Below are 24,721 nucleotides of genomic sequence, written 5' to 3'. Positions count from 1 at the left end.
CAAAAAGGAGAAACATATCCGAGGAAGTTACTCGGAGCCCCGTTAGCCAGCTATATGTATTGTACGTAAGTACAGCTGTTGCCGTCAGGACGTGGAACGGAGATGTGTTCCGGACGTGGGGATTATCTACCTCAGGGCATTATTATTATTTTTTTTTTTTACGGCCATCGACTGCTAAGGTCATTAGCCCTCGTCACATTCTTAAAATGAGGTTAGTATCACCATCAGGGTCGTCATATGTAAGGGTGTAAAGGGCCCTTACATTTTCATTTAAAAGCACAAAGTACAGAAAACCACAACAAAAAACAATCAACATTTATGGGGTGTAAAGGGCTCCGAACTTAAAATTTGAGATAATATCCCAAAGAACATTGATGGAAAATATAAGTCTTTACAATACTATTATCTCCTTCTATACAATACTATTATCTCCTTCTACCTGTCTCATTTATTTATTTATTTAAGCACCCTCGGGGCGACCAGAACCGCCGTTAAGCAGCATATCAGTCGCCCCAGAATGCCGTGGCAGTTGACTCCCCCTCGATAAACAGTCCCGTAGTACGTAACCCATCGGGGTCCTTCCAGCGTCATAAGAGCAATCTGACCACCTGTTCAGGACGGCCAAAAAGCCCTTCGGCGGGGAGGCTACCCTTCCCGGTCCTGACCTACTTGGCTACAGGCATGCATTGTGCTTACCCATAGCCTCGCGCCCTCAGTCCACCCTTGAGGCACCTATGCCTTCATTGGACACACCCTGACTCACTGCTCTTGTATGCAGGTGAGCCAGGGCGGCCTAGGCAAGAGAGCTACCTCCCGTCACTATACGTGCCACGCTTCGAGACTCCCTTATATATATAAAACTACCCCTTAGAGATTGTTTAACGCATCTTTAAATTTTTCACTTTTACAGACTTTTAAGAAGTCCACTACCGTGTAAATAAGCAACTATTTTTTCTTCATTTCCATTATCCAAATCAGCAGCAATATCATTTCTTAGCCAGAACCTCTTTCTGAGGTCCTCATATATGGTACACTCTTCCATTAAATGCTTAATTGTAAGTGTTTTATTACAAACACCGCACATTGGATTCTCTGCGCCGGTTAAAAAATATGAATTTGTTATTCGCTTGTGACCGATTCTAAGTCTGGTCACAGCAACTTGTTCTCGGCGAGTCAACTTCACGTCGCTTTTCTATTTATACCGAGAAGATTTGATTGAGTTTAATTTTGTATTTAAACTCCTCCAATCAGTACTCCACTTGTTTATTATTATGTTAGACAGTTTTTAACATCTGCCACCCTTACAGGAATTGTATCCAAAACACCGCAGACTGTTGCCTTTCTGGCAGCTTCGTCTGCGATTTCATTACCTGCAATACGAGCGTGCCCTGGAGTCCATACAAATACGAATCGCTGTTCTCGTTGATTTAGAACGTACAAAATGGACAGGATGTTTGCAATTAGGACATCCTTAATGTTCTTGTTCCGAATTGCAACAAGTGCACTCAGAGAATCGGAACATATTAGCACTCTCTCTTCGCAATAGTGTCCTGTGTACCGAAGAGCTTGCTGTATGGCAGTGAAGGGAAAAGAAAAAACCCAGAGTCGCCGTCCTCCTACTGCCCATTGTATATACTTGACACAGCTGGGAAGGTATTGGAGAAGCTGTTAAAGAAAAGACTTGTGCGGCGATGAATCAGGCAGGTGGCCTGTAGGACCACAATCATTTTTCGCGACGCGTGGTCCTTCTCGTTACGTTGGACGTTAAAAACGCTTTCAACTCAGCACGATGAAGCGATATGATTTGGGCCCTGGAGCATTCGTTCCATGTGCCTCAATACCTACACAGAATGGTGGACGCGTACCTGTGGAACCGCGGTCTCATATACGAGACCGCGGCAGGCTGGCGTAGGACTACGATCACGTCAGGGGCGGCGTAGGGATCGATTCTCGGCCCCGACCTTTGGAATGCCGTTTATGCTAGGTTGCTGAGGCTGGAGATGCCAGAAGAATCTGTCTTGGTTAGGTACGCTGATGACGTTGCGCTACTTGTCGCAGACCGCGACGTGGTGCGCGCCCAACAACTGAGGTTCAGTCGAGCCATGCACAGAGTCGGTGCCTGGCTGGACGCCCTCATCTCAATTCCCCCCCGAGGGGAGAAGATCCCGCCTCGTAGCGTGTCAGGTTGCTACACCACCATCTCCGTTCCTTGCCAGTTGTGGCTTTAACGGAGGTCATCTCTAGCCCTCAGCAAAACGGAGATCGTGGTTCTAACGAAGAAGCGTATCGACACTCTTCTCTCCCTACGGGTCGGGGCAGAAGTTGCCGAGACCAAGCCGGCAAAGTACCTCGGTATGATGATTGACCGGAAACTCAGCTTTGCTAAGCAGCTTCGTAGAGCCGCCGACAAAGCTGCGAGAGCCGTAACTGCTCTCAGCCGGCTGGCGAATGTCGGCGGACCGAAGGCCAGCAGACGGCGATTGCTGATGCACGGTGCATTCCATCCTGTTATACGGGTCGGAAGTGTGGGCCCAGGAATTAAGAGTTGCAAGAAACCAGAAGCGGGTCGCGCAGGTGCAACGCACCGCAGCCTTACATGTCGCTTCCGCGTATCGGACGGTTTCCGAGCCTGCAGTACTTGTGGTCGACGGCGTCATACCCATTGCTATTTTGGCAAGAGAGCATCAGTTGATCTACAGAAGGCGACGGGCAGGCGAAGACCGGGAGACCATTGCCAACGAGGAACGCACTCGCACGGCAAGAGACCTGGCACCACGAGACCAGAGAATGATGGACCGCAAGGCTTATCCCTCTGGTCAGACCGTGGACGGAGCGGCGGCATTGAGAAGTGGAGTACTATATGACCCAATTTTTAACGGGTCACGGGTACTTCCGCGCTTATCTCCATGTCATAGGGAAAGCGCCGTCCCCCGGCTGCCTCTATTGCCCCGGTGTACGGGACAATGCTGAGCACACCTTTTCCAAATATACTCAGTGGGCGACAGATCGAGGGACACTAGAGGCGGATCTCGGAGCACTGAGTCCCTACAACATGGTTGCGATGATGCTCCGTGACCTGAGCAGCTGGGAAAGTGTAGCCCTATTTGTCGGTAACATTCTCAGGGCCAAAAAGGTTGACCTGGATAGTCCTGAAAATTACCGGAAGTAATGTGTTAAACGGTTCCGGGTCGAGTCCTGGTAGAAAGGGGGGTGGTTTTAGTCGGTAGTCTGCTGATAGTGATTGGATATACCATATACCATCAGCGGGAGCCCGACACTCCATGCGTAAATGCATTTCCACCTCCCTCAGCAAAAAAAAAAAAACTATTATTATTATTATTATTATTATTGCTGTATATTTAACAATTAACAGAAGAGAGAACCTTTCTGAGTAAAATAAGGAACACTAAAAATAAAAAATAATTAAAAAACTAATCATCATATTTTTTTCAAAGATTACAGATATTTAGTCAATAGTACTGATAAATGCACCTTTCTACTAACTAAATGCACTGGCTGATATATTGCATACCCTGGATTTAATTTTTATTATATAATTTACATTTTTGATCCACCAGGCTTGTCTAGTGGTTAATTTGTAAATCAGTTAACAGCTGATTTTTTAAATCAAAGGTTTTGGGATTCAAGTCCATGTAAAATTTAATCACTTTTTTACAGATTTGAATACTAGACAATGGTTACTGGTGGGTTTTGGTGTTTGGGGTTCAATTAATCACACATCTCAGGAATGGTCGACAAGTAATTTGTGAGGCGTACTTAAATTTAAAATAAATTTTAAAAAATTAAAAAAATATTCTTTATTACCAGAAACCATTGGAGTGGGATGAGCAAAAAGATTTTATAATAGTTTGAAGACTTATTTGATTTAGAAAATGTATTATCCAAAAAACTCCCGTAAACTCCTTCCTTTTCTAAAGCAAGGTATAATCAAAAAAAGAAAAATATATAGTCATTTTTGGGGAGGGGTGAATATTAAATAAAATGTTTTGGTAATCTTAATACAAAAAACCGTAATCTTTTCAAGAAAAGGTTTTAGTAAAGTGTCCCAAAAAAAAAGTTAAATTCTATTTCAGCCAAAACACCCACGCTCTTTTCTCCAGTTTTTGCAAAAAATTTAATACATTCTTTCCTCCCGAAGGTAACCTTCCATCAAGTTTGAAGAAAATCAGTCTAGGGGGTCCAGAGTTATAAGACCAAGTACAGGCCAGCATACGTATATACACATAAATGTCCATCTGACAAAAATAGATTTTTTGGACTTAGTAGCATTGGAATAACAATTACTAACATGTACAGGAACCAAACAGCAACAGTAACAATTGAATAACATAAGAAAGAAGCCGTAATAAGAAAGGGAGTCTGACAAGGATGTTCCCTATCTCCGTTACTTTTTAATCTTTACATGGAACTAGCAGTTAATGATGTTAAAGAACAATTTAGATTCGGAGTAACAGTACAAGGTGAAAAGATAAAGATGCTACGATTTGCTGATGATATAGTAATTCTAGCCGAGAGTAAAAAGGATTTAGAAGAAACAATGAACGGCATAGATGAAGTCCTACGCAAGAACTATCACATGAAAATAAACAAGAACAAAACAGAAGTAATGAAATGTAATAGAAATAACAAAGATGGACCACTGAATGTGAAAATAGGAGGAGAAAAGATTATGGAGGTAGAAGAATTTTGTTATTTGGGAAGTAGAATTACTAAAGATGGACGAAGCAGGAGCAATATAAAATGCCGAATAGCACAAACTAAACGAGCCTTCAGTAAGAAATATAATTTGTTTACATCAAAAATTAATTTAAATGTCAGGAAAAGATTGTTGAAAGTGTATGTTTGGAGTGTCGCTTTATATGGAAGTGAAACTTGGACGATCGGAGTATCTGAGAAGAAAAGATTAGAAGCTTTTGAAATGTGGTGCTATAGGAGAATGTTAAAAATTAGATGGGTGGATAAAGTGACAAATGAAGAGGTACTGCGGCAAATAGATGAAGAAAGAAGCATTTGGAAAAATATAGTTAAAAGAAGAGACAGACTTATAGGCCACATACTAAGGCATCCTGGAATAGTCGCTTTAATATTGGAAGGACAGGTAGAAGGGAAAAATTGTGTAGGCAGGCCACGTTTGGAATATGTAAAACAAATTGTTAGGGATGTAGGATGTAGAGGGTATACTGAAATGAAACGACTAGCACTAGATAGGGAATCTTGGAGAGCTGCATCAAACCAGTCAAATGACTGAAGACAAAAAAAAAAAGCATTGGGATAAATTTTTATTCAATTTTTGCAGAATATTTACTATTTATTTAAATCTATTTTTTTTTTTGTTAGAAAAATTAATTGCTTCCTTAACGCACAGAACTTCAAAAAAGACAAACTTTTCTAAGATTTTTTTTTTTTACCAATCTATTAGTTCCTGTTATAGCTATAGCAGCATATACACTATAGCTGGGGAAGTAAAAATATGTAATTTGAAATTGCATCATCAATATATAAAACATATTTGTTATTTAAGCATGTAAAAAGAGAAAGTACATTTACACTTTTACACACATTTACATTTACACTTTTTGGCCATTTTTATGCACAACTTTGGGTAAAATGATTGCCATATATTTTGGAATTACCAAAAATTACATTTTATTTTTAATAGTCAATAATCAGTTGACAATCAAGTAAACTTAAAAAAAAAACAAAATGCGTAATTTTTGAAACTAAACAAGAAAGAATTTTTCAATTCTTTAAATTCAACTTCTACAAGTTGGCACCAAATTAAAAAAATACACCACCAACAATTTAAAAACCTCTAATTTTTTGCAAAAGTACAAATTTAAAGAATTAAACATTTATTACATTTTAGTTTATAATATGTAGTTTTATTTTATTTTTTTTTAATTACATTTTTTATTATTTATTGGTACGAAGTAAAGGAAGTATTGTGATCCAAAAAAATTTAGATTTTGGACTTTTTCTTAACTGCAGTAAAAAGCCCTCATTGAGAGCTTTTCAACGATATATCATAAGTGGTACTTATTTTCATTGGTTGGTTGGAGTTATAGCCAAATAAAATTTTAATTAATGAAATATTTGCGTCTTATAAGGAGAAGGCCATCAGTTCAAATCAAACTTCATCTCCTTTTTTTAACTTTTTTTTTTAATTTAAATAATTTATTAACCTCTCATTAAAAAAAAAGAAGAAATTACGAAGAATAATAATTCAATAACAAAAAAAATCAAAGTTTTTAATGAAATAAAATTTTATGTATTTTTCACTTAAAAAAAATTTGTAAATGTAATTTAATAGGCGTACAAGTAAGTTATGTTGTGCCCACATCAGATTTTTTTTTATTAAACAAGTTTAGATAATCCTTCAAATAATGCTGACCATATGAAATTAAAAAATTCACACAAAAATGGTAACAAACCTCTGTCTTGATAAAAATAAGAAAAGGACTGCAGAGAGATTACCTAAAGAGACCTCTACTCTTGAATTTAAATAATAAATATAATATATTGTTTTGATTCAAAGTTACTATCATCTGTTATAAGGGTGGCAGGAACATGAATAATGAAAAAAATCTGTATTTTTGATTCTATTTTAATCTTTAATTAATATTTTAATTTAAACAAATATTTGTATGAAAATTCTTTGAATATCCAAATGTCATCAGGCTATGAATCATTTGTTCACTCACATAAACCCAAGACTAAGCAGTGATGGTAACAAAAAATCTCTAATCATCCACATAGAGAAAATAACTTTCAATTTAAAACATCTTCCACTTAAGTTATATGAAAAAATTACAATGGACCACAAAAACAAATTCTCTATAAAATATAACAGAATCACTAAATTCAGTCAATTTGGTGAAGCCAATAAAAACTGAAAAAAGTTTTGTTAAAAAAGTTTAGTTTTTTTTAGAAGGGTCAATTTTTTCATGAATATGAATCAATGTATCCTCTCACGTAGCAAATGATTTAGATTGATTTAATTTTTTTTTTTATTTTGAATGATTCTTGTAACAAATGTAATGTCAAAATTAAATGTTTTAAATGGTAACCAAATTAACATAAGATGCTTTAAAATGAAAAAAAAATTGTTAAAATTAATCAAAATAAATGTTTAATATTTAGAGTTTTTTAAAACATTTTTCAATTTTCAATAAAAATTATAAACAGATGATAAAATTTCATGAAGAAATGTTATACTCTAAATTACAATATACATAAAAATTTTATTCAAAATCATATAAATTATTTATTTAAAATACTCAGCTTTTGAAATTTTACAAACTCTTGATTAAATCTACTGTACAAAAGTAGCAGCTTTTGGATTCACTTTCAACTATGTAGTTTATATTTTATTCAAGACTACACTTCCTCATAACATGCTATACAGAAAAAACATAATCATGCTTTCACAGTTGGTATGTGCATGATAGGGATCATGTATAGTACAAGATTAAATAGTGATCTTAAATAAAAATTTAAAAATTGAAATAAATTAAAAAAATTAAATTTGTCATGTTTTTTGTAATTCAATAATATTTTTAAAAATTAATATTTTGTTGTGTAACTACAGGTTTTTTTAGCATCGCTATATATTGTTATTTAAACAATTTTAGTATTATGTGAATTCATAGCAGCTACATAAGAACATGTCTAGTGTTCTTCAGTCTCTAAAGACTACAGATTGGCAACATTTTGTTCTAAGTTTGTTCTCAGCATATTTTTATAAGCATTTTACAGCATATTTATTAAATACAAGCCTAAATGTAAAGATTTAAATCTAAGGTATTAAAATAAGAATGTAAACACAACTAAACAGTAAAATAGGTTCCTGAAAGTTAGTATTTCAATACAGATGAACATAAAGAAAAATCCTTCATGTCAAATGCCAAGTTAATGTAAGCAAACACCCTTAACTTCTTTGATATTTATTTAAAAGGAATAATGAAAAAAAATAATTAGCTGCATCAAAGATGGCAACATTAAAATCTGACACAGTTCTGGAAATATTTATTTATTTATAATGGCAATAATTTTTTTAGATGGGAATAGATTGTTATGCATTAATTCAATAACAATATTTCTTTAAAAAATACCAATATTCTTTTTTTTCTGTAAGATGTAACAATATTTTTAATTCTATTAATATAAACCACCTAGTACAGCTTATTGAGTGAGATAAGACATAGCCTACCTTAATTTTGTAATGAAAGTACTCTCATGATTCCACATCCTCAGTTATGATTGAAAAATGTAATTAAACTGCATTAAAATTAAAAATACTAAAATAAACCATGTACATGGTGTAATGTTTATTACATTACTCATGATGTCACATCACTTCATAAGGCAACATCATGTAAATGTAATGAAATTACAAAAGCAGTTTCATGATAAAATTAAGGTAAGATATGTCTTATCTGAATATTCTGTACTAGGTGGTTTATACTAACAGAATTTAAAATATTATTTAACAGTACAGAGAAATAATGTGAATCTTAATATGTAATCAATACATGATTTGATGAAATTAAGTGTGAAAGGCCTCTAGAGGTAGAACATCTTATGAATAGAGATATTTTATACTTAAGTAAATATTTTAAATTTATAAAAATAATTGATTTTTGTACCATATCTAAATGTAAATTATACAAAAGAAACAATATTAAATTAAAATGTATATAAATAATTAATAATGCAGTATGTAAAGTTGAACTTGTTCTTTGAATAATTCATAATTATTCAAAGTAGGATTTACAGTTACAGCAGCTACCATCATTCTGTAATTTAATATCTATGTACAACTGAAATATCTCACGTATGAGGGTAATTAAAAAAATAATATATTATTTTAATATTATCAACATAGTTATTATTCATTACGTTAAATAACATAATACTGTAATGGTGTAATAATATATGACAGAATTGTTTTTTGATATAACATATAAACCTTATTTATATATGTAAAATAACAAAAATGCTTTGATAGATAATTTTTTATAAGTTTTATTATTTTTGAATGCAAATATGATCTCAATGAAATAAATTGGTTCAACTTTAGTCTCAATCACCTTCCAATACAATTGGTCAGTTGGTTTAAACTTTATTGAGAGTAAATTTTTATATTACTCAAGAATTTTGAGATTATTTATATAAGCTATATATAAAATTTAATATTACATAGTTAATACCTTCATACACCTCAACACATCTGAATTATTTCCTAACACCAGCAATTTATAACAAATATTTTATGTTACAGTCAATAACAACCATTAACAATATGAATGTATCGAAAAAAGGGTTGTAAAATGACCTAACATGAGATGCTCAAGTTATTACCAAAACTATTGTAGTCATTCATAAGAATAACAGCACCATAAGTTATTACTTCAGAGGATGAGTGGAAATGAGAATTAATGTAAATGACGTATAGTCTTGTACAGTTTCAGGTCAACCATTTCTGAGATGTGTGGTTAACTGAAACCCAACCACCAAAGAACACAGGTATCCACAATCTAGTATTCAAATCCATATAAAAGTAACTAACTGCCTTTATTATAATTTGAACCATAAACTCTTCTTTGAAATTAGCTGATTTGCGATGATGAGTTCACGACTACACCAACCTGTGGGTTTCCAATACGTGAACTGCAATGTTACTGTAAATGCAATGATAGAGTTATAAAAATATACTAACAGTTTACAGAACCATTGTATCAAATGTATTTATTCTTGCCATTATTTTAATATAGGTGTCATAAAATGAGGTTTTCTTATATCTTTGATACAACAGTGTTTATCAAAATGTCTTTGACTGACAGTTGATATATGAATATTATTTACAGATCATTTGACAGAAATTTCACAAGGACACTATAAAAAAAACAAATACATAAAATTATGTAATATTATTTTATAATATATCGTTATATTTATTTTTCTGCATAAATAGGAAAGCTTTAAAATTAATAATAAAAAAATTAGTGTAGAATAAACATTTTTTCTAGTAAAACTCAGAATAAAATAATATAAATATACTGTCTTAATACTAAAAAGAGAGAAATTAAATAGCTGAAAATTTGTTGAAATATAGTAACAAATTGAAAAATGAAATAGCACAGTCAGCAGCGTTTAATTAGTTTAGCGAAAATTAATTTGTTAAGCTCAACAGACAGTAAAAAAAGGAAAGGAAGGAGATTCAATCTGTTAATTGATGTCTGACCAACTCATCAGGCAAACAGCCTCCTGTACAAATTTAAAGATATTTTTTTCCATTGAAGATATTAATGAAAAACTGATTTGATCAGTATGTACATTTTCCCCCTACACACTTTCTTCTGATAAATTCATTTTATAATACTTTGTCTTTTAATTGCTAATATGTTATTTGTTATAGGTATGTATGAATATTTATTTCTGTCTTGAATAAAAATTACAACAATTTCTATTAAAAATATTAATACATTTAATATTTTATTTTATTTTTTATTTTTATAATGGCAATTATTAATTTATAAAATGTAATTTTTTTATTTGATATTTTTAAATCTCAAACTACTAAGGTCATTAAATAAATGGCACAAGCAGTAGTATGCTGCATTGGGGTTAACTTGTAGATTTTCCAAACCCTAACTGAAAACAAACCTATACTGTCTATATTTGTATTATGAGAACGCCAATTTGTAAATCTATTTTTAAGTGCAGTTAATTTTACTCTATATTTAAATAAAATAGCCTAGAAAAATGGTAAATGATCTTGAGATCAGAGAAGGAGGTAACTCCCAACTCTCAACACAATGGATGAGCCTAGGGGAGGGAGCATACCCCGATTGAAAGCCTCCAAGTCTGGAGGCAGAAGATGGCAACTCTCCCATTGATTAAAAAATTATCAATTGGAACTGGTTGAAATTTAGTGCATTTTGATTGTTCAATTCCTTTCCATGTTGTGGTTGGTTACAAAATGAGTAATTGTGAGAGGAAGAAATTTAGTGCATCCTTTCGATTTTTCACTTCCTTTCTGTGCTATTATTTGTGTAAATATGCTGTTTTTCAATCAGTCAGAAGTTTTCATGCTTGTGATTAAGAGGATGCAATATTCTAATTAGTTGGAAATACATGTAATCTGATTTTCCTGAACAATTATTTGGAAATGTTTGGAATGTTGTCCAAACATTTGCAGTGATACTCAGTGGAATTTATAGTACATTGGATGAATGTGAATTGTCACTGGTTAAGGTGTGTCGGTTTCGGTTTCTAAGGATTAGGATCACTTTTCGTAGTTGGGTAACACTTTAATCAATAGTGGATTTAAACGTAAGGAAGCTTCATGAACATATTATAGCTTTTTTTTATTTGTCAATTTAATTCCTATTTATTTAAAAATATACTTAATATTCATGCCATAATTATTTTTGTGTATTTTTTCAGTAGGAACCATATTTTTTCTGAAGAATTTTCAATGGTTCAATTTAAACTTATTTTGAATTGCCAATTCATATTAACTTTCACTATATGTTGGATTTAATTTAATTTTGGTGGCTACCGAGTGTTTCCTTCTTGAAAAATTACTAGGGAAGAAAAGTAAACGGAACATTAATTATGCAAGTAAAAAACTAACCTAAGTAAAAAAAATTCTACTCCAGTAAAATTTCAAAACCCATAGTAATTGTATCTCCCTTCACCTTGACCATTTGTAACCAAAATTAGTTATCAGTGACGTATATTCAGAATTCATAGTACAAAATCTCATAAAAATTGGTTAATCCAGTCTGAAGACATCAAGAAAAATGATAAATAAGGAAAAAAGCAAAAAGATCACAGTTATTACTTCCAATCCTGAATGAAACTGCCCAAATATATAGTCAAAGTGACATACAAATATAATGGAACCATCTAATCAGTACAAGAATGTGACAAGTCCAAAAAAAAAGGTTTTTTTTTGCCCTCAATCTTTTATGTAAGTTTGAATAAAAGCAAAAACCATCAGAAAATAGCTTAGCTATATAATGCATAATAGGATGTGAAAAAGATTACCTACTCTTTGAGTTAAATTTTCATAAAGAGACCTTAGATATTCTGTATTCCAAAAATATAAGGTAACATAATCAATATGGCGAAGAAATAGTTTGGAGAAGCCCAAGACATGCAAAACTTTGACCCAATTACCATACTTATCCTTGTATAGAAATCTATATTCCCAGGGAAATATAAATAAAGCTGTGAGTGGAAGAATTAATATAATAAATATTATATTATTCTATTGCTAGGCTGCAATTTGGTGATTCATCCCAATGATGTGAATGACAATGAATGTATTAAAATATGAAGAAGAAATGACATATAGTACAGACATTAACTTATACAAACTAAAAACCCTTGAAATTCATGATCGGTAACAAAGAAACTATTTGAAAACAAGATTATAATAATAATTCCAATAAATTAAGAGAGTAGATGAATAATTATGAAAAATAATCTCAACTAGTAATTGAAAATAAATTTAAACTGAATCACTGAAATTTTTTTGGAAAAATACAATTCAAAATTAATTCTTAAAAAATTATAACATCAACATTTAAAAATATTGCATTAGTACTGATTAAGTATATTTTTAATTAAATAACAACTAATTTGATAAATAGGAAAAAAAAAAGATTTTGTAATATGTTCATGTAACTTCCTTGTATTTAAATCTACTATTGATCAAGGCATTTTAATCTTATGTTCACAAAATTTTAATGGCAAAAATGCCCCTATTTATACACAAATTACAATATCAAATTTCAGCAGCATATATACATTCACACCAGAGACATTGAAAAAAATCATGGTCATCGAAATATAAACTGAAGCCCCCCACGCATGCGTGCACATGCACAGGATACATAGATTGCACTATATATTTCATTTACATTTATGGACTCAAGATGTTGAGAAATCAAAAATACTGGAAAATTTTGTTCATTAAAATATATTTTTACAATTGATTGAAAAGGAATTGATATTTTAAAATGAATAATAATAGTAATGCATTGTTTTAAACATTAAAAATTTTTGTTGTTACCAAACTCTGTGTTGTACTACTGAAACCGAATAAGCTAATAATAAAAAAAAAAAACAAAAAAAAAACAGCAAAATACATTTTTAAAACTTTAAACGTACAATTTAATAATAGTGGAATTCTAGCCATTTGAGGATTCTCTAGTCATTTTAAGGCTACAAAATTTCATCAGCAGTCATTTGATTTTCTTCTATCTTCTATAACAGAAATTACCCTGACTGAGTTAATGCAGTACATATAATGAATTGTTTCAAAATATAAGGGATAAATTAGTTGTGATGTTTTACATTATCTGCCCAAGTGTTTTTTAAAGATTTGACATATGTAATAAGTCATCCAAAGCACAATAGACACCAGATACATTGCTTTATCTGGAAATAATGATGTTCACTATGTTGAACAGAAAGAAGATGCCACTTAGAACTGAATATTACCAGCATTTCTGTAGACATGTTAATATGGAAAAGTTCGTTTGATTCAGTAAAGAATCTAATAAGAAATGACTTCTTTCCTCACTGTTTTGGGATTTTCAGCAAATCCTGAACAGGCTCATCACTTATTCAAGTTCTACAAAGTTCTTAGTTTATATTTCCATCTGCAAGATTTGATCTTTTCTTATAAATGAATCAAAAACAAAAAAAATAATTATCAACAATTTACAGCAGAATTCTTCTGCTGGGATAGTCAGATATTTAAAAAGTAAACTACTGAATGTAATTAATTAAGCTTACACTTGTAAAGTACATATCTCACAATGAAGCTAATGATGAGCTCACTTGTATCAAGGGTTCTCATGCAATATAGTATTTGTTGAAAGAAGAGCTGTATAGTGAGGTTGATATAGAAAATTTTTAAGGTATGGTTTATTACTACACGTAACGAAGGCAAAACTGAAGTAGTTATTCTTTGTATCTCGGAATGAAAATGGAGGTGAACAAAAGAAGTGACCCTTATCAATATTAGGCAGAAGAAACAGGAGGTGAGAATCCTTTTGGAGTAGATGGGAAAGTTACACTGTTAGAAGACCTGGAGTAGAGTAGTGAAAAATAATGGGGAAAAGGTAAGATTGAAAATCAATGGAAATGGCATTTAAACAGCCGTACATGATAAACGATTGTAGAAGAAAAGGAATAATACAAACAATTTAATATAAAATATTTAATAACTGAAAATAGTATCTTCACATATTTTTAATATAACTGTTCATTTTATATTTTTTCCTTTATGTAAAGTAAAATGAAATTATCTTCGTATTAAATAAAATGCATATTTTTATAAACATATAATATATGTAAGGTTACATTATTCAAAAGAACTGTAGTAAACACTGCTTTTGTGGGTATATAAATATATTTAAAAATATAAATGATACAGTTTTAAAATAGACTGTAATATAAATATTACATTTACTTTTCAGTAAATAACAAAAAAGGGATTAATTTGCTATATTAAATTTTTCTTTGTTTATAAAAAAATAAACGAATGATAAAAGTAAATATACATTTTTAACCAACTTTAAAAAAGGAGGTTATCAATTCGGATGTAATTTTTTTTTTTAAATATGTTACGCAGCATCTATGACTTTAGTAAACCTATTTTGATAATTTTATTTTAATCGAAAGAGAGTACTTTCGGAATGGTCCCACATAAATTGTAACCAAATCTGATGATAATCTTAGGAAAAATACCAAACAAACCGAACGGCTCAACACCCTTAGCCGCTCCACCAGTACCGTGTTGCTCTGTTCCCTGTATGGCTAGGATATTCATAACAGTATATTATCGTTGTTGAGTCTCCTTGGAAATATTCATGGCATTTCTTACCTTATTTTTTTTCCTTAAACTATAATTCCCTTTTTTTCTTGGCTACTTTCCTCCAAACTCCATATAAATAATAAACCAACATTTAACATTTATACAAAATGGTGAAAAAGTGTATTATCCCTCATTGCAAAATTATAATATAAATATTTATACTGTGCAATAATAAATTCTAATTTTGCAATATTAAATAAATAGTCGAACAAGCTCCCAACCGACACCACCTGTATGAAATTAAATATTATAATTTTGTAATAAATAATATTCTATAGTTATTATAAACAGTTTTTTAACAGTGTTCTCGCAAACCTTGTCCAAATGTCTACTCGCAATAATGAAACCTATAAATTGGATAGATTATGCAACCTCATCATTTCTGTCACAGCTTTCTCATTATGTGGTCTATTTAATAACTTATTTGGGTCCAAATCAGACAAGGCGATGCCCTCTAAAGTTTTAGCTCTTCTAAGAGAGACATAAATCTGCATCTTGGCAAAATTTTTCTTGCACAGATCTATCTATCACTGCCCTGTCAAGAGTTGTACCCTGCAGTTTGTGAACAGTTACAGCCCAGCTTTATATTAGATGCAGCATTCTGTGCTCGACATTTCCACATCTGTTAGTCGCTTGGAATGTTGCACAAACTGGTGAAATAGCTACGCAACCATAATCTTTCATTCTAAAGCCAATAGTCTCATTATCAAATGTTATGAGTACAGCTTCTTCCTCGCATATCAAGCCGAGACGGTGAGAATGTTGCTCTGGCGTTTCGTTTAACAAACGTTTGTGTACTAAACTGACATGATGAGCATGACTCTTTAGGCTTTCATTACGAAAGAATCGACTGTTGTACGTTCTCAATTGTGAGAATTTACATTCTCGTTGGTAAGAAGTCTCTGCGGAAATATTCATGTCATTTCTTTCCCTATTTTTTCTTAAACGATCATTCCTTTCTTGCCAACTTTTCTTTAAATATCGCTTCTCATTGGAGCAACGCGTTTAGTTGGCCTACCTATATTTTATTAATATAATAATATATAAATATTATATATAAGCACTAGATACGACTAAAATTTGTGAAATAAAATAATTTATAAAAAATAAAAACCGACTTCAACAAATAATAATACTAAAAAGTTACAGATAATTATATTTTTATTTATTAACTAAAATAAAAGTATTTACAACAAATAAATATGTTTGAAGTCTGTGCTAACACAACCTAAACAAAAAAAAACCTATGATTTATATAATACAAATCCTACTTCAAACAATGCAAAATTGGTAATAGATCCCATTTTACATGTGGGAATCCCGTTTAGCCGCACAACAGTCGGTTTAAGTACTTACTTACTAACTTTACGTAACTTTGTTTCATTTGTGTTGGCTGGCACCGTACTTCAAAAATAGTTATTTGTTGTAAATACTTTTACTTTACTTAATAAATAAAAATATGGATATTTGTAACTTTTTAGTACTATTATTTGTTGAAGTCGTTTTTTATTTTTATTTTTTATAAATGATTTTATTTCATGATAATTTTATATAATTTATCTCTCTGTACATGAGTCTATCTGAATGCATTTTAATTTTTTTTTCTAAATTTGTTTCCACCACAATTTATTTTATTTTACTTATTTTATGTTGATAATGTTTGTTTTATTTTATAAAATTATATTCTCTTACTACCTTTTGGGCCATATAATAAGTTATCATTACACTGGTGTAAAAATGAATAAAATAATTCTGCTAAAATAAATAATTCACAACAACAATATTTTCTTTTCTTAAAGAAACATAGTAAAAGGCATTAATATATTTAATGACAGATTAAACTCAATATTCAATAGATTCAAAACCATATCAAATGTCACATAACTTCTTAATAGGAAAATACAAAACAACGATGGTAATACAGAGTGGGATTTAGTAGGCTGTTTTAATAAAATAAACATTGATGAACGTCACATATAATGAAACAATATTAAAAGATATGTAGCTTGACCAAATGAACGAGAATTAACTAAATCAATTATAATACATACAGTGTATTGTTCACTAGTAATAACAATTCCATTTAATTGAATTACATAAAATATTTATACAAAAAGTTTGGTTTAACTGAGATTTCAGATTCTATTGATAGTGACACACAAGTTCTATACTTTTACTTTTTAATCTAATTTAAAGGCACATTTTTCAATTTTTATTGATTTATTTAGAAGAATTCTTATTATCTTAAACATATAATACAAAACAATTAAAAAATACAGTTTTGTCTTTTATATCTGAAATCTTAATTAAAATGTATATATATTTAAATTATATTAAATAAACCATTTAGTATAGAATATTGAGATAAGAAAAATCATACATTAATTTTTCATAAAAGTACTTTTACGAGATTTCGCATCCTGTCATGATTGAAATACTTTCATAATTGAAAGAGTATTATTTCATGATTGAAATAATTTCAATTGCAATTATAATAATAATAATAATAATAATAAATGGAATTATTTCAATCATGAATAAGGATGTGGGATCTCGAGTAAGTACTTTCATGAAAAGTTAAGGTAAGATATTTCTTATCTCAATATCTTGCACTAGGTGGTTTATTTAATAAAATTTAAATATAATTTATAATTATACAGAGGAATAATATGAATCTTAAAAAAATTAATTTCAGTAAAATAATATATGTATGTATATATATAATTTTTTTTTAAATTTGAAAAGCTCTTTTCAATGAAAAATACAAAGCTAGTACATGTTTAATGTAAATATAAATATTTAGAGTTGGAAGTATATACTGATGTTCAGGATGTAATGTCTTAAAGAAGATTTGTTGTTGATTGATTATACTCTAAACTTGTCAGCAGCTGAAATTTATGACCGAATGGGCATAGAAATATCATTCATAGAAGTTTTAAATTATAGACTTATTATGTATTTTATATTACTCTCTTTAATAACACACACATATATATATATATATATATATATATATATATATATATCATACTAAATAATGATTTTTCCTAAAGACATATTTTTTTTAAACTCTCAACCAATTTTTATTATCATGAACATTGCCACTTAATCTATAATGACATTGTAGAATTGGGTGAAAGCGAACACAATTTTTACATTAAACTTTTTCTTTTGACAGGGATGTTTCAATTTTTCTCATGATTTTTTCCAACATCTTAAGAAGTATCTTAGAAACAAAAAAAATTACACTATCATTCCATTTAGATTTCTTCTGCCTTCCATCACTAAAGAATCAACATTACCTTTCTTACTACAATCTGAAGTTACTTGCACCCTTTTTACTTAATGATTAATAGCTACTACTTCTTAACCATTTCTACCTATAAGAAATATTTATTTATTATTCTTAAATACCAGGAGACTCAAATGTAACTATGTACTTAAACAAAAATATCTGGATCTCAATAAATAAAATATGATTTAACATGTTTTTTGACAATTTTAGCAGTGAAACTAAAACTAACAGATCTCTTTGTTCCCAGCTGATTCGCCTGTTTCACTGTAAATAATACTTTTTATTTCTATAACCATTAAAGCTTTTGTTTACAGTGTGTGGTAATGGTTTTAATGGTTGAGGCTCACATTTTTTTGGTTGAAAATTTATTTTGCTGTGGTGGTGAATGTACAGAATACTAAAGAGATTTTTCATTAAAGATTTCCAGACATTGATGTTCCACATTGCAATGACATGTGAAACTTGATCAATTGTTCCAAGAAACTGGTTTTTCAAAGTGGTTTTTCAAGGTGGTTTTTCAAAGACGCATCTGAGTCTAACAAAGAAAAATTTGGATATTTCTGATTGCATAGCTCAAAATAAAAAAATATAAATATTAGAAAATTGGCACAATCAGAAATCTCAAGAAGTATGTAGAAAGTACTTACTAAACATTTTAAATTGTACAAAATAATTGCTGTGCATTAGTTACACAATACTGATATTCCTAGACATATTGAATATGACAGTGGTTTTTTGGATTTTTTTTAAATGAAAAAGGATAAGACATTGTCAATTAAAAGTTTTTTCAAATGAAAATATCAGACAACCAGATCAGTACAGTGTGTTCTGTGAATAATCCTTATGAAATCTTAGAACAATTATTATATGATGAAAATAATTGGAGTTTGGTGTGCTAATAATAATCATCAGTGGAGTAGATAATAATCATTCAGTGTTTCCAAAACACAGCTAACTCAGAACATTATGGGAATGAAATCATTTATTCTTTTCCAAATTTCATTTATCCTTGGCCAACTAAATGAGGAAAAAATTGCTGGAGTGTACTTCTAACAAGTTGGTGCAATGATACATTGCTAATGTTTTGCTAAATTTGCTGCGAGAAGTTTTCAGGGATCATTTCAAAGCAAATTCTCCACTGTTTCTGTCAATGCTATTTAAATGTAATAAATCAAATGTTTATAAACATTTGGGATATTCATTATTTCTTATTTAGACCTTCTTTTAGTCTTTAGCATATAGAATGTAATTACTATTGTCTTCACCATCTTCTAATTCTTCCTCTTTCAACTAAATCGATATCTTCATCAGATTCACATGCCTGTCCATTTACATGCTTATAATTATCCTCATATGTATATTTCTTACTATTAGCATTGATGTTAATAAAACAAAATATGTATTAATTTTTAATAGTATGATTGTGTTGATTTTCATTTTAAAGTTTGAAGAGAAATTAATTTCTGAAGTTCACTACAACTCAATGAGAACTAAATGTTGGAAGTATAGCAAGGACCATCACGAGTTGTAATTAACACTAATCTGATAACATTAATTTGCTGGTAATGAAGTAAGAAGAAAAAATATTTTGGTATGCAAAATTATGTAAGTAAATGTTTAAAAGTTAACACACTTAATTTAGAAACGTGGAGATTTTTTAAAAGTGTCTAGGATCATTGTAAGCAGTAACCACCAAAAATAAAAATCAAAGTGGTGAAGTGAAAGGTGAAAGTGATGAAATAACTTTGTTTAACGCCAGTGATTTTACTTTAAAGCAAAATGCAAAAATAAACCATAAATATTCCTCTATTTCCAGGATGCTCCTTCCTGAGATGTTTCTGCTGTTGTAAAACAAGGAGATAATAACAAATGAAGTTTACCATTTTTATGGAGATGCCATTTTGAGGATTTCAACAAATATTAATTGTCTAAAATTCATGATTAAAAATTCTACCATATGAATAATAAGTACAGAATCAAACAATGTAATTTTTTTGTTTCAGATTGCTTGAAAATAGGTAAAATTATCACAATTCAATCAGATTTCTTCCCTTTGGAAATGTAAATTTCTAAAAAGATGGTTGAATGACCTAATCTTCTAGCAAAAGTTTAATTCCTTAGTGCATCAGATTTAGAATACTGAGATAAATGATTGAGTAAATAATTATTTTTTTTAATTTATAAAATTACTATAAAAGTATTAATATATTTATTAATGTTTCTTTGTCATTCTAATAATCTACAAATCTGACTAGTTAACCAACCAGTTTTTAATCTAAAATAAAAATTTATTTTACTTTTTTAAATTAAATTTAATTTAATTTACATAACATATGCAAAAAAATACATTGGTGCCCTTGAGGTGAATATACTCTCATGTTTTAATGAGAAAATACAATCTTTTTTTTAAAAATCCACCATTTGTCAAATAAATGATTTTCGGTTATTGCAATATTAAATTTTACCTTCAGTTTCTATATAATATTTTGTTTCATGTTCTTCAACTAATAAATTTTATTTACTGATTTTTTTTAAAATTCAAGTTCAACAGATTCAAAAATATTTTACATTTTGATATTCATTTAATTAAAGTTTTCACTTCAAGTTAAATGAATTATTTAATTTGTTTGTTAAAAATTAATTATTATATACATTTAGATTCACCTTACTAATAATATTTTATCATCATTAAAAAAAAGATTTTTATGCGCTTTTAAATATTTCACAACTAGTTTTGCTTTTTGAATATAAATGAATGCTTTACATTCATTAACCACAAATAATTATTTGTACAATTCTTAGGGATTACAATATACAATAATCACCATATCCAAATTTTTTACTGAATAGATTAATCAAAGTTAAATTTCAAGAAAAGAAAGATAAATAAATTAATAGTAGCTAAATTTCATAAATAAATGGATAAGATCACAAGAAATCAGTCTTAACAGACAACTCATATATCACTAAGACAAATTCTCAGTGTTTGGAAATGAAAACTTCCATTCATTTTTACTTTCGAGATTCCACAGAAATTATAAAATTTCATCAGTTGATATAAAAACATGACTATGTTAGATGATGCTAAGTGATATAACTGCAGATAAAAACAGAATTTTTTAGGGAACTACATACATGAAAGATGAATGATTTTTCTTTCTCATGTTACACCAAGTTGAAAATATTTTGCACGTGCTGTCATGCCTTGATAACAGCAATGAAATAAAAAGTCATATCATATGTTTTATCACGTATTTGAGAAGTGCTAAATATTTGCATTTAAATTCATTCTCTCTTTTTTTTTACAAGACCCTTCATTATTTTATTACAAACGAAAACGTTTAATATTTTACGTGTAAAAGTTTAAACATATGTATTAGCAAATTCTTGAAAATATTTATTTATTAACTAACTTTTTCAAAATGTATTTACGTAGTATTTAATTACCAAAAATTTATTTTCCTAATGATTACATTTTTTCTTTTTTAACTTCAGGCTTGGGTCTATATATATGGTTTATTACAGTGAGATAAAAAAAATTATTAAACAGTAAAAATGTGGCCAACAGGAAAGAAATAACTAAAAGTGGAAGAACTGTCAAATTTGTGGTACAGAAAGTAAATTAATATAATCAACTAAATGTGAGTAGTGCACACTTACACTACTAAACTCACAACTAAATGTGAGTTCAGCATACTTTCGCATGTAAAAAGATAATAGAAGCTCAGACCAGTCGTCTAATAATAGTAATAATAACACTCACACCTCTTCAATACTGTTCCCAAACACCATTCAATTGTAATTAACAACACATCATGGCCTGGAAATCTATGGATGTAATAAAACTACTGGTATGTTTTACTACATGAACAAGAGATGGAGCTTCCTAAGTGGATGAATCAAGGAAACTACATTAGATATCTCAAGACCTCCAGAATAAAAATCAATCAAATCAAATAGAAGAAAATAAAACTATTAAGAAGGTTAATAATAATGTGTTTTATCTGAAAGTAGTATAAGCAAGGGAGCTGTAATTAAGAAAAAAAAAATTACTACTACATGATTTAAAAAATATAGGACAATATTTTTAAATTTTTAAAACATCATCCTGGTTCCAATAACAAAATTAGAAACAGATTATTAACAACAATAATTTCTTTAATGAAAACATAAGTTAATTATATATAATCCAGTTGTAGCAATGCCTTTTTTGTTCCCCAAAAAACAAAAAAGTGATCAAATACTATCATTTACTTATGAAATAAATGGTGTAATATATTAAGGCTTTTAAAATAATGCAGAAATTTACTGAACCACCATTCTTTTATAAATGAAAAATAAAGTTAATTTCATCAACAAACAGATTAGAAGATTAGGATTTCTAGTTGATTAAATTTTTATAACTTTTACTGTAACTGCACTCTACACTACGTCCTAACATTCAAATTAAATAAACAATTGAGAAAAGGATTTTTTTGTAATCGTACCAATTAATAATGGAATTTTTTGTAACAGTTTCTATTGATTGTATAAAGAAGCAGACTACTTAAATTCGACTGCTTTAAAAATAAAACCAAAATACTCTACAATTCAGAAATGAATTTTATAGTTACATTGATAGAACAGCAACAGATAATTTTATAGCTAATTTATTCATGAATTAACTTGTTGAAAATAAAAAAAACAAATCTCAGTATTTTATGAGGTTGAAGTTCAGTTATGTTTATCTATTCAAAGCCAAACAAATTTTGTAGTAATTAAAGAGGTTTTTAAATTGCAAGTTACTCATTGTTAACATAAGACTGGAACTTTCAACATAAATTACAAAGAACAAATATTTTTTACAAAAAAAGTTCAATATCTAGCTACGTAACATGACAACAAATTGAATAGAATCAGTAATAATGTGTTTAAAAAAAACAGAAGGACAATTTTGTTTCGGAATAATAAAAAAAAAGACTAGAGAGAATGGTACACTGTTTCATTTACATAAAAAAAAAATATTGACATCCCTCCGGTTACTTTGAAGAAATTTTTTTATTCAGTTTTGTGTCGGTGAAAACTGAGTTGATTGAAAAAGCAGGGATTTAAAAATCAGTTGTAAAGATAATAATAAACAGAGGTGTAGGAGTATTAAAAAAATTGAAACATGAGAAAAAACTGAGTTAGAAATAGTTTATAAAGAAGATCGAAGGCTGAAAATATATCACAAAATTTATCTGTTAGGAAAGAAATATTCCAAATATATCCTTAAACAATAGAATAAGATAGCTGGTAGAAATTACCACCATTTTAGAAGAGAAAAGATAGTGGTCATTTAATATTTATGTACTTTTTTTATTTTAAGTGGTAACGCCTTATATGTCACTAACCAATAATAAGTATAAAAAAAGTGCAATCATCAGAATATTGGTCAACAGAATATTGGACCACATATTATTTATATTTGATGACCTATAGAACTGATTTTATTAAATACAGCTTTGGTCAATGGGATTTTAATATTAGTTTCACTCCCTATAATTTCCAGAATGTTACTCAATGACACATTACAACTTTTGCAGAAGCATAAGGTCGACAGTAATACAATTTTCTATCTGGATATAAGACTGTAATTTTTAAATAATTTTAAGTAATACTGATACAAGTTTATACTCGTAAAAGTATAAATTTTACCATATTTTATCAGTTAATTCTGAAAAAATTATTGTTGATCATGATAATACTGATCGTTCTACAACTTAAATGCCAGTGAATTAATGTCTTTTTCTTTTAATTTACAAATCCAAGGCACAAGGACTGTAACACTAACCAATTTTGGAATTAATTATTAAATCGTTTCTTTAGATGTTCCAAACTCTATCTTCATGCTGAATGGCATTTTTCACTTAACCTAATCATGGAATTTTTTTTTGTAATCATTCTTATATATTTAAACTATTACAATCTTTATTCCTTCACTTTGTTTATTCGATGATGAATGTGTGTTCAATTCTTGTTAAACAATCACATTTTTCCTGTATATGATCTGGTATACCTAGCCATAATTTTAGGAATTAGGATATTTTAATCTATGCTCATGAGTTCTATTTCAGTTCCACTTCTATATAAAGAACTAGAAATGGACATTTCCCACAGAACTATAATAATAGTTCCTTAAAAAATATTTAATATCACTATTTATCTTAAAGTGTTCAGCTTTATTAAGACAACTTCTCTCAGATGTGATACATTACAATCAAAAAAATTAGAAGAAACTTGCTCTGCTATTTTATTATTGCATAAAGTTTATAATCAAAAATTAAAACATTGCCAGAAATCCTATCACTCCAACACAGAGAGTGATGAGTCACTTTTTACTTTTTGGTTTAGTACTTTTCTGTTTGTAATTGACAGACAAAAAATTAATCAATATTTTCTCTGAAGTAATTATATATATATATATATATTTATAATAATTATAAAATATATAATTATGTAATAAATTGCAATTAGGACTTCTATATTAC

General features: G+C 29.5%; 1 protein-coding gene across 7 annotated transcripts in view; it reads right to left on the bottom strand.

Moving 5' to 3' along the window:
* Positions 1-24,721, bottom strand: part of Rab26 (RAS oncogene family member Rab26) — a 483,609-nt gene that overhangs the window by 97,345 nt on the left and 361,543 nt on the right. The window lies entirely within an intron of this gene.

This window comes from Lycorma delicatula, chromosome 4, assembly GCF_047948215.1.
Source record: "Lycorma delicatula isolate Av1 chromosome 4, ASM4794821v1, whole genome shotgun sequence".
Lineage (NCBI taxonomy): Eukaryota > Metazoa > Arthropoda > Insecta > Hemiptera > Fulgoridae > Lycorma > Lycorma delicatula.
The sequence above is the reverse complement of the archived record's forward strand: the minus strand, read 5'-3'. Positions and strand labels throughout refer to the sequence as shown.